Source organism: Triticum urartu, chromosome 4 (genome assembly GCF_003073215.2).
Source record: "Triticum urartu cultivar G1812 chromosome 4, Tu2.1, whole genome shotgun sequence".
NCBI classification, from domain to species: Eukaryota; Viridiplantae; Streptophyta; class Magnoliopsida; order Poales; family Poaceae; genus Triticum; species Triticum urartu.
Genome location: NC_053025.1, coordinates 449,237,163 through 449,248,424, shown reverse-complemented (window position 1 = coordinate 449,248,424; position 11,262 = coordinate 449,237,163). Strand labels below are relative to the sequence as shown.

Below are 11,262 nucleotides of genomic sequence, written 5' to 3'. Positions count from 1 at the left end.
TTGATATGTATCTCCTAGATAGATCTTGTGTATTCGTATGGAAACAACTCCTCCCATTAAACGAACATTGCTGAAAAGTCTGTAATAAATTCAGAAAAATACGAGCCCGATTGTCACGCCTAGAACTTTCCGGGTGGGCTGGTTCCACCACAAGAAATCTAATCATCTAAGCTACACTCAGTTTGCAATCCACCTCACATATTCAACAATTAGAGTAGAGTGAAATTTCCGTGGCTTAAAACTGACATCGAGCATCGTTCCCAATGCTCAGATTTGTAGCAGGGAAAATGTGACGACACACATGGGGTCGTCTCGCACTTTTTGTTTCCATTTTTCTTTTGCGCGTAGGAAAAAAAGCCAGCATAGTTGTTGATTGTTTTTGAAATAGCCAACCGCTCGAACAGTAGCCAACATAATTGCATGGTTACGTATACACCAAACGTACCGAATGTCAGAGCACGCAGTTGTGCTGCTGTCTCGCACTCTTATAGAACGGCAAAATCACGCTCACCTTATCTTGGATTGCTTATGTACATATCCTGGGAAATACGTCAGCTTGTCAATCCAAAACTATTTTCTAGATGGAGCTATGCGCTTTCAGTTAGAGAGTAAGTCCATCGTGACACTGCAGCGAACTCGTTCACCTCTTTCCAGCACCCGGCTGCACACGCGGCCGCCCGGTTGGCGCTAATCACCTTCTATAACACTTTGCCATCACCTCTGCCGCATTGCTCGATCGGTTGAGCGAACACCATGGCGCGCGGCCTCCACCATCTCCTGCTCCTCGCAGCGCTCCTCCAGCAGCTTTCCGCCACCTCCGCCGGCGACGTCGCGACTGGCAGCGGCGGCGAGAAGGTGCACGTGGCGATCTACTACGAGTCGCTGTGCCCCTACTCGGCCCGCTTCGTGACGAACCACCTCTTGAAGGCCTACAGGGACGGCCTACTCGACGCCGCCGACCTCACCCTCGTCCCCTATGGCAACGCCAAGGTCGACGCGCACGGCGCCATCACATGTCAGGTGGGTTCCTCTCCTTCTCCCTTCGGCTATAGAGATGCTCATACTGACGTTGGGATACTGGCTTGTTGCATGCAGCATGGCCCCGATGAATGCCTTCTCAACACCGTTCAGGCTTGCGCCATCGACGCCTGGCCGGACGTGGTAATTCAGTTTATTCACACCTCATCTTAATCTCTGCTCGCTGCTTCACCACCCGACGTATTATTGCGACTGCACGACACAACAACGACAACGAGAACTTTTCTTGAAACTGATAGCTGTTGTTTTGTTTTGATGCAGAAAGTGCATCTCGGCTTCATTTACTGCGTGTCGGACCTGGTGATGAAGAACAGGCACCGGGAGTGGGAGTCGTGCTTCCAGAAACAGGGGCTTGACCCCAAGCCAGTCACGGAGTGCTACAAGGGCGAGCGTGGCCACAATGTCCGTCCCCTTTGCATCTGCTTTTGTTGCATCATTCACATGAAATTTATATGCAAAATTGCTAAACCAGTGTTGGCATTTCGCATGTTCCATCCAGCTTTCGCTCGAGTACGGGAGACAGACAGCTGAGCTCGTGCCCCCTCACCAGTTCGTTCCATGGGTTGTGGTCGACGGCAAGCCGCTCTACAACGTAAGGGGCCGTTTTCTTCGTTTTTGCCATGGGACAGTTTCATGTCTGAATTTCACCATCTATATATGCATAAGCTAGTCCTTGAAATAATCAATCATGTCTTGGTATCAGGATTACGGGAAATTCGAAGCTTACATCTGCAAGGCGTACAAGGCGTACAAGGGCTATCCCCTCCTGGAGGCGTGTCGACGCCCGGGCATGGAGGCAGAGAACATGTGTACGGCCGACTTTGATCGTGCCGATGGTGATGCCATCGACGAGATTAGGCTGGTCCTGCTGGATGGTGATAATAATAACTGATAAATTATGTTTCCTTTTGGGGATCATACATCTGAACATAGGGCGGTTCAATCTCTCTGTCAAGGTTAATAAATCGAGTGGTTGTGCTCTTAGATTGATCTGGTTTGTTCGGTTGACATATGGAATCAATAGCCAGATCCTGGACCTGGAGTACATGCTCTGTTGAAAACAAACAGGCAGCATGGAAAGTTTCGGTCCTCTAGACTATGCTGAATGCCAAATTTATAGTTTGGAAATTTCAGCAAACGTTTGTAGATTTTTTGTAGGTTTATCATTTATTGGTGCCGTACTGACAACGAACAAAACAGAAAAAACGACTGGACTCATTTGCAAGCATCAGGCCTTATTTTTAAGGAAAGCATCAGGCCTTGTTTGAAACACGCAAACGACTGGACTCGATCTACAGAGTGTACAACATGACTGCACCCCCCTACACAACCAATTATATCACGTTCCAGATTTATTAGGAGAACTAAACGAAACAAGCGGTGCAAACAAGATCAACACAACTCACATACATTTTGATGAAATTATAATGCAACAGTACGTAGTACGCCGGGCGCGTGCATGAGCATGCCCGGCCGGAGTCAGTCAACTGGCGTGACAACGGCGGTGGCCTTGGACGCCTTGGGGCGCACCGGCTGGATCACCAGCCCCCCGCCGCCGGGCCTCTCCTGGACGGTATGTTGAAATACGAGCAATTTATCGAATGATTTTATTAACAGAAATACTAGATAAAGCATGACCAGTATAGTGGTAATAAAACAAGCCATGCGATTTGACAAAGAGAAGGTAAACATCATCTTCATATATGAACTGTAACTAAACATATTTAGAGCAGACAGTATAGCAAGTTGCATATATGAAATAGAGTCTAACATATGTAAGGCAAATATTAGAACAAGAAACTGTAGCAGGACCTCTAATAGAAAGGAGAAGAACACGTACGGGACAGCAGCAGCAGAAGCGCTGGACTTGGGGTCGGTGTCCTCGCCTGCCATGTCATCGAGGAGGTTGTGGATGTCGGGGAAGAAGTCGTCGTCGGGGAAGTAGTTGTCGGCGACCGGATCGTCCGTGATGAAGCAGCCAGTAGTCGCGCTGAGCGCTCCCCAAAAACCTTATCACCCTTCTCCCGTACAGCACTCAAAAGGTGCGGTTTCGGAGGCCTACTGTCCCGACGTGCGGTGCACGCCACAAGCCGGGATGAGGAAGACAGCAGCAGCTCAGAGATGGAACCGGTGGCGAGTGAAGGAGTCGTTCTGGTGCGTCTCTCTGGGAGGAGCGACCTCCCTTTTATAGGCGCAAGAGGAGGAGGCGAGAGGGCAGCGATGGGAGGTGAAACGAAGAGACGGAGATGAAGCGAACAACCAGCAGCCGAAGGGCTGCACCGTTCGCATTCGAACTCCACTTTTGCAAAAATCTTTTCAGCTTCCGTGTGACCTTTCGTATACCCGTAGTGCGTGGCAAAAATTTAGACATCGGCTCGGCTCATTCCCGCGGCGCGGCGCGGCGTGAAGAGGCGTGGCGTGGCGAGGCGGGCGGCGGCGGAGGAGCGCGCGTGGATGTCCCTCTTGTTCTCATGCTCATACAAGTGGGGAAAGAACCTCTCTTATAAAGAGGTCCAACTCCCTCTAAACTAGCAATGTGGGACTAAACATTAGTTCCACCTCTTGCCTTGCACGAATGGGCTGCGTGGGCCTCTAGAATTTATTAAGAATTTCTGAAACTGCTCTATTGGGCTAGGCCCCAAATAGACAAAATTCCAGCAATCCCCCATCAGATCCCAGAGGCACACAAAAATTGTCTTTGGTTCCAAAACACTGTTTTATATACCGGTACTGCAGTGGAGACTGTTAAGTTGAACTTCCACCCAGAACTCTATGCTACACTAGTAAGCAACTTGAACAATGGATTGGGCCTTGAACTGCAAGTTTTCTGCGAATCTAGCTTCACATAAAGCCTTGACCGATACGTGGCTACCGTGGGTCTTCCCCGCGGGTGGAGCTTATGCGTCATACTCCGTGACCTTTCATGAGTTTACTAGAGAGAACCCTACTCTCATATATTGCGATGTTTGACAATCAGACTCATATAGGTGTGTTCTTTAAAAGATGTTCTGCAGGATAACATCTCTACTTAAATGAGCCACTTAGAACACATTAAGATATATATCAACCAGCCATGCAGATTATGAGAGTATTGCATCTTCATGGAGTGGTATTGTGAATAGTAAAGATACTCTCCTCTCGGTTGACCAACAGATTGTTTTCCATATCTAATTCACGGGATCTCCGATCACAAAGAATAGGTTACCACTGTGAACAACTCATATTGTGGGTCTCATACACATCTCCCTCGATGCATTATCTATCGCATTACGTGATAGACCCTTAGTAAAAGGATCTGCCAAAATTTTAGACGTTTGGATATAATCCAATGCAATAACTCCAGAGTTTTTCATTTTCCTGACAGACTTTAACCTTCTCTGAACGTGTCTTGATGACTTCATGTTATCCTTTGAGGTGCTCACTTTCATGATCACAGTTTGATTGTCGCAATTCATAAGGATACCCGGTACATATTCTCAACAACCGGCAAGTCATTCAAGAGCCAATGAAGCCAATCTGCTTCGACCGTAGCTGTATCTAGCGCTGTGAGTTCTCCTTCCATTATTGACCTCGTTAAGATGGTCTGCTTGCAAGACTTTCAAGAAACAACGCCACCTCCATGAGTGAATACATATCCGCTCGTGGCCTTTATCTCATCAGCATCTGAGATCCAGTTTGAGTCACTATACCCTTCAAGCACCTTTGGGTGCCCGGTGTAGTGAATTCCATAATTTGCAGTGCCTTTCAAATAACGCAAAACTCTCTCTAGAGCTTTCCAATGCACATCTCCTGGTTTCGAAACAAACCGAATCAGTTTGCTAACAGCAAAAGAGATGCCAGGTCTTGTAGCACTGGCTAAGTACATAAGCGAGCCAATAATCTGAGAATACTTCAATTGGTCTCTAGCAATTCTTTGATTCTTTCGAAGCAACACACTAGCATCATATGGTGTTGGAGAGGGCTTGCAGTCACTGTAGCCAAAGTGACTCAAGATCTTTTCCACATAGTGAGATTGAAGCAATGTAATCCCACCATCATCGTCTCTCAACAACTTGATGTTTAGAATGACATGAGCCACTCCTAAATCCTTCATCTCAAAACAGCAAGATAGGAAATTCTTGACCTCCTTAATAACATTCAGATTTGTTCCAAAAATTAGTATGTCATCAACATACAAGCAAAGGATAACTCCCTCGCCCCCACCATGGCGATAGTACACACATTTGTCAGCTTCGTTCACAACAAAACCTGCAGCTGTTAAAGTTCTTTCAAACTTCTCATGCCACTGTTTGGGTGCTTGCTTGAGTCTATACAAAGACTTCAGCAACTTGCACACTTTTCCTTTCTGACCATCTAGTACAAATCCATCTGGTTGTTCCATATAAATTTCCTCGTCCAACTCTCCATTTAGGAAAGCAGTCTTAACATCCATTTGATGAACGAGAAGACCATTTGAGGCAGCTAGTGAAAGTAGAACTCGAATAGTGGTCAGTCGAGCCACAAGTGAGTAAGTATCAAAGAAGTCTTCACCTTCCTTTTGGGTATAACCCTTAGCCACGAGCCGAGCCTTGTACTTTTCAATAGTACCATCAGGCCTAAGCTTCTTCTTGAATACCCATTTGCATCCTATAGGTTTGCACCCATAAGGACGATCAGTTATCTCCCAAGTTTCATTCGCCAAGATGGAATCCATCTTGCTACAAACCGCTTCCTTCCAGTAGTCAGCATCTTCAGATGCATAGGCCTCTGAAATAGAACTGGGAGTGTCATCTATGAAATACACAAGAAAATCATCACCAAAGGACTTTGCAGTCCTCTGTCTCTTGCTCCTAGTAGGAACTTCATTGTTCTCCTCCACAGGACTTTCAAAGTGTTCCATCGAAATGGCAGGTTCGGTAATTGTAACTGGTTCCTGATTCGATGAACTAGGCATTTCCTGATTAGATGAGGTAGCCATATCCTTCGTGGGAAAGATATCTCCAAAGAAAGTCGCATCATTTGACTCCATGATCGTACCGACATGCATGTCAGGTACCTCAGATTTTACAACCAAGGATCTATAGGCAATGCTATGAAAAGCATATCCCAGGAAAACACAATCCACAGTCTTTGGTCCAAACTTCCGCTTCTTTGGAATTGGAACATTGACTTTCACCAAACAACCCCATGTTCGTAGATAAGAGAGTTTTAACCTTTTCTTCTCCCATTCCTTGAATGGAGTTATTTCTTTGTTCTTTGTGGGAACTCGGTTTAGGATATGACATGTCGTCAATATCGCCTCCCCCCACCATGCCTTGGAGAGACCCGATGTGTCTAACATGGCATTAACCAAATCAGTTAGAGTATGGTTCTTTCTTTCGGCCACCCCATTTGACTGAGATGAATAGGGAGGCGTCCTCTCATGGATTATACCATGTTCCGCACAAAAAGCATCAAATTCATTGGAAAAATACTCTCCACCACGGTCGGACCTAAGCCTCTTGATTTTTCGATCAAGTTGGTTTTCCACTTCAGCTTTATAGATCTTGAAAAAGTTCAAAGCCTCATCCTTAGATTTCAGAAGATACACACAACAGTATCTAGTGGAGTCGTCAATTAACGTCATGAAATATTTCTTTCCACCTTTTGTCAAAATGCCATTCATTTCACAAAGATCTGAATGTATGAGATCTAGTGGTGCAAGATTTCTCGTTTCCGCAGTCATGTGAGACTTACGAGGTTGCTTAGCTTGCACACACACTTGACACTTAGATCCCTTGACAGTGGTGAAACTAGGGATTAAGTTCAACTTTGCTAGTCGCGACATGCAACCAAAGTTAACATGACAAAGACATGAATGCCACACATTTGATTCACTATTGTTGCAAATATGATTAACAATTTTATTGCAAACGTCTGATAAGGATAAACGAAACAAGCCTCCTGACTCATAGCCTTTACCAACAAAGGTTCCATACTTGAATATTACAAATTTATTCGACTCAAAGACATGCTTGTAGCCATCTCTACACAGAAGAGATCCGCTAACAAGATTTTTATTGACCGGGGGGACATAATGCACGTTCTTCAGCCGCACGATCTTCCCCGAAGTAAACTTCAGATCGACCGTGCCAACACCATGAACAGAAGCACTTGAACCGTTGCCCATCAGCACGGTTGAAGTCCCTGCGGTCTGATAAGACAAAAACATAGAAATATCACCGTATACATGCACATTAGCACCCGTGTCAATCAACCAATCAGGAGAATGACATACTGAAAGAATAGTGGGAAATATACCATATCCAGCATCCTTCATATCAATGTCTCCAATGACAACATTAGCGGTCTTGCCGCCTTTCCCAGGATGACGCTTGTCATAGCGATTAGGGAAACTAGGAGCCCAATGATCAGGATCCCCACACACATGACAGACACCTTTCTTCTTGTCATTCTTCTTCTTCAAGTTCTTGTGCTGGACAACCTTGTTTTTCCCATCAAACTTTGCTTTACCATCAAACTTGCCCTTGCTCTTGAACTTATGGGGCTGGAAGTTCTGCTTATGTACCACATTGGCACTAGATCCTCCCTCAATACCTCGAGCATGTGTGTCCTTTGCTCTCGCCTTTTCTTCCACATCAAGAGTGCCAATGAGATCCGGGACGAAAAACTCCTGCCTCTTATGCTTCAGCAAGGTAGCAATGTTCCTCCATGAAGGAGGAAGCTTACTGATGATACCTCTGGCAACAAACTTGTTCGGTAGCATACAACCGAAGTGCTCAAGTTCTCTAGCAAATGACTGTATCTCATGAGCTTGCTCAACCACGGAGCGCTCTTCAGTCATCCTGTAATCATAGAATTGCTCCATGATGTACAGCTCAGTGCCAGCATCCGAAACCCCAAACTTGGCCTCAAGTGCATCCCACATATCTTTTTAATTATCAATTGACGCATAAGCATCAACTATGTTCTCACCAAGAACACTCAAGAGAGCAGCCTTAAACAGAGTATTCATTTTCTGAAAGGCTTGTGTCTGTTGAGCATCAAGCTCTCCTTCAGGTTTGCCAAGAGTGGCGTCATAGCAACTCATGGTTTGAAATCATAAGACTGCTCTCACGCGCCACCTCTTATAGTGGATACCCTCAAACATAGGAGGTCTCATGGAAGCAGCAAAATCACTCGGGGTAAATTGCCTATAATAAGGTTTTTGGATTGTTGGAAATATGAGCAATTTATCAAATGATTTTATTAACATAAATACTAGATAAAGCATGACCAGTATAGTGGTGATAAAACAAGTCATGCGATTTGACAAAGAGAAGGTAAACATCATCTTCATATATGAACTGTAACTAAACATATCTAGAGCAGACAGTATATCACGCCGCAAGCCGGGATGAGGAAGACAGCAGCAGCTCAGAGATGGAACCGGTGGCGAGGGAAGGAGTCGTTCTGTTGCGTCTCTCTGGGAGGAGTGACATCCCTTTTATAGGCGCAAGAGGAGGATGCGAGAGGGTTGCACCGTTCGCATTCGAACTCCACTTTCGCAAAAATTTAGACATCGGCTCGGCTCATTCCCGCAACCCGCGCCGTGCCGCGGCGTGTCGAGGAAGGCGGCGGAGGAGGAGCGCGCGTGGATGTCCCTCTTGTTCTCATGCTCATACAAGTGGGGAAAGAACCTCCCTTATAAAGAGGTCCAACTCCCTCTAAACTAGCAATGTGGGACTAAACATTAGTTCCATCTCTTGCCTTGCACGAATGGGCTGCGTGGGCCTCTAGGATTTATTAAGAATTTCTGAAACTGTTATTGAGCTAGGCCCAAAATAGACAAAATTTCAGCATGGTATAGTGCAGGTACGTCCCGAACGCCTTGTCCCACGTGACGAAGAAGAGGTCAGAGAAGTTGTACCTGACACCGTGCGGCAGGTGCGCGGCAGGTGGTGCACGCCGTGGTACGCGGCGCTGTTCCAGAGCGACTGCAGGCGGCGCGGCAGGAGGCACAGCCCGCAGTGGTTGTCGATGCCCTTGATGTTGCACAATGAGAGGAAGACGACCGTGGCGCGCGGCGACGACGACATGCCGGAGGCCAGGATGGCGAGCGATGCGCCGGCCTTGTCGGTGATGAGGGCCTCCACCGGGTGCCCGTACTTGACGCCGAACGCGTAGGACACCACCAGGCGGTGGTGCCACGAGTGGAGGTGCCGGTACAAGAACCGGCTGCGGCAGGGGCGGAGACAGGGGGCGAGCAGGGGCTAGATCGCCCCCCCCCCCCAACGATCTCTAGCAAGTAGTAGTATAGATAGTATATATACTGTAGATGTGCTAATTGGCCGGAGATAATCACATCATTAGCCCATATAAGATTTTTCTAGGAAAATTAGCCCGTATAAGTACTAATAATATAATAACTATCCTAGACCGAAGCCCAATAGCCCATGTCATTGTCATGTGGTTGTGGCTTTTTGTTGATTGCCTCATGCGATCGATTCTTTGATCGTGTCCTCGCACTAGGGTCTAGGGCGTTGTTTGCAGCCGCCGCCCAGCCGCCGGCTGCCCGGCTGCCGCTGCCGCTCCCGCTCAGGTAAGGCGCTTACCACGCCACCACCCCTACCCTATCGGCTGCGTTGATATGTCGTCTTTGTTCGTTGTTTGTTCAGTGTCTGAGGACTAAGGCAGGAGAAGGCGGCTCCATTAGATCAGAGTTTTACTGGGAGTCGAAGATCGGATAGAGGAAGGTACTAGTATTACGTACTTGTAGCTATCAGTTATTATGAATTAAAATCCTACTTCCTTCGTTCCTAAATACTTGTCTTTGTAGGCATTTCAACAAGTGACTACATACGGAGCAAAATGAGTGAATCTACACTTTAAAATATGTCTACATACATCCGTATGTAATAGTCATTTGAAATGTCTAGAAAGACAAATATTTAAAAACGGAGGGAGTACTATCCTAGTACATCCTTGCTACTTCACGTTCTTCCTGCAAATTTTGGCAATCAATTCCGGATTAGATCAGAGGCGACGTCGGCGCGATCGTGAGCTCGTTAATTCTCCGGCCAACTAGCTAAGGTTAGCACAACTAACAACTGCTTGCTCATCTCGATCAGTTCCCATCTTATACCTATCAAATTTGTACATCAAATTTCAATTTTTTTTAATTATGTGACTTGTGATGTCATTTTTATGATTTACATTTATCAAGAGAAAAGGGTCGACAAACACCAGAAATATTATTTCAGCTTATTTGTCAGAGGGCATGTTTTCAAAGTGAAACGAGAGATGACTTGCTTGAGCATTGCATGAAAACTTGCTTCGAAGGAATTTACAACTGAATTCTCTTCTAATGAAATTGTTAATATACTTTATGTTATTAAAAATCGTCGAGATTATACAACTAATTTAAATATAATTACCACATGTCTATACTCTATAGCAATGAAGCGGTATTTTTTTTTCAACTTTGCTTGGCCCCCTATGTCCAAATCCTGGCTCCGCCCTTGAGCTGTGGTGCGCCAGGCGGTGCCACGCGTAGCGGTACGCGTCGTACAGCACCACGGTCACCGCGATCTGACGCGCCGCTGTCAGGTACGACGACGACGCGGTCGCCGGCGAGTCGCCCGTGGTCTGGTCGCTCCCCCTGCCCCTCTACGGGACAAACTTGTCCGTCGATCAGAGGCTGTGTACAAAGTACTAGGACGTACGGGTACGTGCATGCATGTGTGCATGAATGTTACCGGGGTGAGCACGGTGACGGCGACGAGCTGCATGAGGTGCTGCATGAGGACGTTCCCGAGCACGGCACGCTTGGACACCGTGTTCTTGCTGTCCTCCTCAGCCTTGGTGTTGAGCCTGTACTTGGCCATGACGTGTCCATGGCCAAGCGCCGTGTGCACGCCGGAGTAGGCCCAGTACACCAGGATGGGCACGACGGCGGCCACAGCCTCGTCCGAGAACCTGAACACCCCCATGTCGATCCCTTTGATCTACGAGGTGTACACTCTAGCTAGCCAAGTAGATAAGTAGGTAGAGGTGTGCTATATATATGTATAACGACTGTGTGTGTCTTGTAGTTGCAAGCCAGGGATAAGTAGTGCAATATCCATTGTCCATATAGGGTGATCGGTGAGCAATTTAAGTATCGCTTTCGAGCGTGCGAACAAGGGAGAGGGCCAGCCACAGGTGACCGAGCGATATATCGCCCTGCCGGTACACTCAAAGCTAGCACCACGTGGATTCACCAAT

General features: G+C 46.8%; 2 pseudogenes; one reads left to right on the top strand and one right to left on the bottom strand.

Annotated features, from left to right (window-relative positions):
• The first annotated feature begins 644 nt into the window (after positions 1-644).
• Positions 645-2,022, top strand: LOC125553936 (annotated as a pseudogene).
• Positions 2,023-2,517: 495 nt separating this feature from the next.
• Positions 2,518-10,988, bottom strand: LOC125553935 (annotated as a pseudogene).
• Between the last annotated feature and the right edge of the window lie 274 nt (positions 10,989-11,262).